Here is a 6,000-nt window from a genome sequence, read left to right on the forward strand (position 1 = left end):
GTGTTTTGAGCTGCTGGAAACATTTTTTTTTTCCTCTATCACCTTTCAAAAGATTGAAATTTTATTACATTACCACCTATTTCTCTGGCTTTGCGTGTTTAAACTGTCATATAAATGCTCCTTTTGTGGTTGTTCAAGGCACTATAGCCAAGTAGGAGTAGAGTTTTGATCCTAAAACAACTGACAGATAGGGAATTTGTTTTGGATTATATTTGATATAGATAAAATACTGAAATATTAGCCAAATATCATTCCAAATGGATAGTCACATGTGGAAGGTGCAATTTGGAGCCAAGTTTTTACAGCTAAATAGGTTATTTTCCGCCCTGTATTGACAGTTTGTGCTCAGATGAGGCTGTGATCAGACACTCCGGACCTGGAACCAGGACGTTTGTGTCTTTCTGAGCCCCTCCTGTCTCCACCTCTTCTGATTTTTCCTGTTTTACTGTGTTTGTACAGATTTTCAGGAGGATTTTGCACACAGATTCTCAGCCCCCTTCATCCTCAGCTCTCTCCTCCTCTCCTCCTCTTCTTCTTCCTCCCTCCTCCTCCTCCTCCTCCTCCCTACATTTCACTCACGGCAGTTGTCGCTGGTTCAGCTTGACTGCTTCGTTAGGGCTCATCATTTGCATTCAGATTAATTATCTAATTACCGACAAATGTCCGGCGGCCACCCCACACTCCGGCTCGTCAGCTCTCAGCCTGTAATTATTTTAATCATTTACTTTCATCTGGAGCGTTCCTGCCATACTCCTGTGTTTAGAGGCCATTCTTAATTACCCTGCCAAGACACTCTTTTCATGAGAGGGGAGGGAGGCGGGGGGAGAGAGGGGCTGGTTGGAGGGAGAAGGGAGCAACCGGGTGAGGGAGGATGTGTGTGCGTGTGTGTGTGTGTGTGTGTGTGTGTGTGTGTGTGAAAGAGACAGACCAATGGGGACATGATCCAGAGGCTCTGACAGCACAGAGGAAGCTCCCTGCTCTGCTGGATGCTCTTTCCTCCTCTCCCACTTCTTTCTTCTCCTCTCTCTCTCTCTCTCTCTCTCCCTCCCTCAACCAACTTCCACATCGCTCCCCTCCTCCCCCCTTCCTCCTCCTCCTCCTCCTCCTCCTCCTCTACACCCTCCTCCCCCTCCTCCCTTCTCCCTCTCCGTTATACTTCCTCCCTTTTTCCCTTTATCGCTAGCACACACAGGAATCGCCCGTGGGCTTCAGTGCTCCGACTGCTAATACACTGACACACACACACACACACACACACACACACACACACACACACACACACACACACACACACACACACACTCACACAGACAAAAACAGGCAGACGAGAGAGAAAAAGAGAGGGAGAGGGGGAGTCGTGCGCCCTGTTTGTGGCACTCATCAGGATGCACACATCTCTGCACTATCTGCCTGGAAAATCTATACTCTCAGCAGCTCCATCCCTCCACCCCTCCACCCCTCCATCCCTCCACCCCTCCATCCCTCCATCCCTCGCTCTCTGTCCATCAGACCTGCATGGCTGCACACTCTGTCTGCCACCCGTCCTTCTTCTTCTCCCTCCTCGTCGTCTCACGTCGGGCCTGCTGCTCCCCGTCCTCCATGAGAGGATGATGGGTCATCTCTCTCTCTCTCTCTCCCCTCTCTCTCTCTCTCTCCCCTCTCTCGCTCGTCCCTCTCTCTCTCTCACCCCTTCTCCTCTCCTCCCCTGACTGTTCTCGTTAAGGAGCGAGGGAGCGAGGAGGAACAAGCTCTGTAATTGGGCTCTTGAATATATAAGTCACTGGGGATGAAAGTTTAATGAAAAGATGATTATCTACCAGTTTATCACACCACTGTTTCATATTTCATTTTTCTCCTTCTCACTCTGAGCAGCGGCTGGTCCGACGGAGAACCGGAGGAGGAACGTTGAGGCCGTGATGCATCTGAGACGCTTCAGGGAGACGCACGCAGGCGACACATTTCGTCGCTCGGCGCCGCCAAACCCGTCTGTTTTTCACCTCCTTTTTTTTTTTTTTTTTTTTTTTTGGGCGGGCGGGTTGTTCTGGGTGGGTTTGTCAGGCTGATCAGGGTTTATGTGTCCTGAGAGAAACGCTGCTGTCAGGCCTCATTCCTCCACTCGCCGTCATTAAAGCAGACTCCCGATCCCGGCTGCGGCGGCTGTTCAGGGCAGATGTTGAGACAGAGCTGGAAAAAGACGTGATGGAGGGAAACGCCAAGGCCGCCGAGGCCGCCATGACGAGGAGACGCCCAGAGGAGACGGAGGAGGGAAGAGTGGAGGATTGTTTTAGGAAGAATTTCCTCCTAAAAGTAGTGGATGGTTGTGATTTGGAGGGATTCCCAACTCCATCGATCTAATTAGTGTTAAAAAAAGAGAGCAAACGAAGCTTCATAATATGATTTCACATTTTTGGTTTGATCCTGTTTCACCCTGACAGTAAAATCCAAGTGGTTCCAAATGGAAGCCAACACGGAGAGAAACGTGAACCGAGAGTACAGTAGGTCTGAATGGACTCTCGGAAGGGTTTCCAGTCAGTTTTTGGTGGCTCAGGTTGTAAAGGTTGATGGTTTGAGCCAACATCCGGTCGTGTTCAAAGCAGGAAAACAAAGAAATCAAAGAGAAAAAAGTCACAGGACACTTTAAACTGCAAAAAAAAAAAAAAAAAAAAAAAAAAAAAAAAAGGTCCAATGTGCTTTTAAGTCAAGTCTATTGATCTTACTGTAGCGATTGCAGAGCCGGCTGCCATGGCTGAACGGTCGTGCTGCAATGCACCATGGGAGTTTGCGATTCCAGTGTTGTTATTGTGTTTTTTAGTATCAGTGTTAAAGTGTTAGTAGTGTCATTACGTGTTTTATTGTGTTTTTGTAGTTTAGTTATCCTAATCAGTTGAGTTTTATGTTGTCAGAGCCGTTAGTAAGAAGTGTAGAGAGTCTGATCTCCTCCTGCCGCTGTTCATGATTAAACCGTTTCAAAACAAAAGCATCTGTTGGCTGCCAGTTGTCAAAAAACAAAACTACGTCTCAAACTGTTTTACCACACTTATTTAAACTGAAAGGCCAGTTTTGATGCTCAAACTGCTGTGTTATCATATTCTTCCACTTAACTCAAAAAAGTAAAACGTTGAGTTCATTGTGAACAGAAGGAATTGAGTACCATAGAAGTTTAAACCTACAAAATAAGGGTATTTTCGATTTATGTAATTAGACTTTCCAGCATTAGAATCTGAGTAAAGATGCAAACAGCTTCATACATTTCTTCTGGAACAAGAACAAGAACAAGCAACAAATCAGTGTCTTAGCAAGGTCATTCCTTCTTATATGAAACATAATGAAAATTAAAGAAGTTGTGAAAAAACAATCAGCTTAAGAAAGTTCATTCCCAAAAAATACAGTCATAAAAAACTGTGTCTCTGTTTGAATTGACTTTCGTTAGAAATCCAAAGTTTAATGTGTTTAAGATCACTTTGTTGTCATTTGAAATCAACAAAATGTGATCAATAAACCAAATTTATGTCTATATATGTATAAATATGCACAAAATACAAAAATCAAATCAAAACACACGTGTCAAAGGTAATAATTAACTTTTCATTGGATGTCTGAAGGTTCAATAAACACTTTATTTATTAACACTCTATTTCATTGTTCAGGGTTTACAGGGTTAAATATATTGAACTACTTCAGATAATAAAATGTTAAATATCAACAAAGTAAAATAATTTTAAAAAATTGAATTCAGTGAAAATACTAATTCTTATACATTATCATAGCATCGTAAATCTTGGAAACATTGCAATGGACCCAGGATGGAGCCCTGAGGAACTCCACATGCAATTTTTTGGGGGGAAAAGACTTAAAATTACCTCTTTTCCCAAATTAGGACGATAAATATTTCTTACTATTTAATATTACACTGTGGTCATCATTTCAGTGCCGTGTGCCAACACAACAGATTTAAATCAACATATGCAAAAACAGTTTCAATTTGAGGATATTTATATCCAGGTCAAGTGAACAGACGTCACTGTGAGCTAATAATAATACAGAACGTTATTTTAGCAGAAACAAGAGATATTTTGTCAAAGCAAAGAATCAAAACCCACCAAGTCATTTTTATGACTTAAAATTACGAATTTAGAAGGAATTTTGATGAAATTCTGATGAATGACATAATAAATGAGAGTTACTCACTTTATTAAATGAAGCATACAAGCAGTCACACGACAGGCTATAGCATAAAAAAAAACTTTTATTTTCCATTTACTCTTCTGAAAAGTGTATTCATCTTGTGTTTTCACTGAGAAAACAGTGTTTAGATTCAAACCACTCACGTATGAACTCACTCAGTTCTCTTAAAATTGACATCAACAAATAAAATACCAACTATTTCTTGTTTTTTTGTTTTGTTTTTTTAGATCCAAGCAGAATTGCTCAAATCCAACATTTACAAGAAATAAACTGAACTCAACTGACAAAGAAAAGCACCAGTGGTGGTCCGGCTCGGTTAAATGTTCATTTAAGTGGTATTAACCTGTTTTTGTTTATTTCTCGACACACAAAATGATTTTTTTTTTTACCGTGTCAGACATTAAATAAAAGATGAATTGTGGGTGAAATCTTTAGCTGGGAGCGCGAGGTGCCGATAAAAGCTGATTCCAGGCCGTTGTGTTGATTATACGTGACCTCCAACAAACAGCCCAGAGACACGGTTCAATACGGCGCACAAGGTTACTCCTCGCTTTATTTTAATGGAGTGGGATAAACAGGCGGCTGTTTGTTATTCATTCTCATTATTCATAATGGTGAGGACATTAATCCCCTTTTTGCTGGAAGATGGTGTGAAAAAAGCTTTGTAGCACTTTCAACTGGAAGCCCCGGTGGAATAAGAGGGGCCGGTGGAGTTTGGAGGGGGATTAAGAGCAGGGGCCACACATCGCCCGGGGCCGCCATTTGGAAAGGCGACACAGTCAGGACGGTGGAGATTACAGGGAGAGCAACGCTCAGCACGAGAAAGGCCTTTTCCAGGCAGACGTGGAGCTTCTGCGGCGCCACGTTCTGGTGTCAAGGCTCAGATTTTACTGTGAAAAGAGAGATCAGATGCAGGAGATCGGAGGCCGCCCGAATCCTCCAACCCTGTTCTGCAGCAATTTGTTTTGGCAAAGTTTCATGAGCTTCCTCATTAAGGAGCTTCAGCTTTGTCTACAGGCGACCATATGTTGAAGCCTGCTCTTGAAAAATCCAATAACCTGTGTGAAAGAGGCCTCTGGGGATCTGCGTTAACCTCGCCGCTCTGAGGTGTGGGGTCCGCGTCTCTCTGCCGGCTTATCGGTTTAATCCACGATTTCACGGCGCCGACCTGCGCCGCTTGTGGCTTTTTGTGGCCGGGGTGTCACCGTTTAGCCCGGCGTGCCTCCCCGGGGCCGGGGCGGCCGGGGGAGACCGGGGGAGACCGGGGGAGACCGGGGGAGACCGGCTCCACCTCCGGGCCGGGGGAGGAGCGCAGGGACGAAAAAGAGCAAGTTAAATGGAAGTGACAATGTGCAAAAACATTCCTGCCGGCAGCTGCGCCACATTCTCCATAGTCCGCCGCCCTCCACCGTGACCCCCCCCCCCCCCCCCCCCCCCCCCCCACCACTCCCACTGGCCCGTGACCCCCCCCACTGCACGGCACACGCACCTGCCGCTCCCAGCCGGGCTTTCACCGGCCGCCAGATAATCTGTGGGCGGGACCCGGGCCGCGGCGCCCCTCAATGCGCTCCTGAGAAAACCCCTTATGCGTGAAAAAGCCCCCTTTCTCCTGCTTTTGTTCGACACCGTTTTATGGGACAACATCGGCCATTATGAGGTTTGGGGGATTTTTCACGGGACTCTATAGAAGGGTATAATCCTTTCACGCACGAGACGAATAAAAAAGTTTTAACCTGCTGTTTTCATATTTATTAGCTGGTTAAAGCAGACGAGGCAGCTGAACCGTCAACACACACCCCTCCTCCTCCTCTTCAG

The sequence above is a fragment of the Salarias fasciatus genome, chromosome 22 (genome assembly GCF_902148845.1).
Source record: "Salarias fasciatus chromosome 22, fSalaFa1.1, whole genome shotgun sequence".
Taxonomy (NCBI): Eukaryota; Metazoa; Chordata; class Actinopteri; order Blenniiformes; family Blenniidae; genus Salarias; species Salarias fasciatus.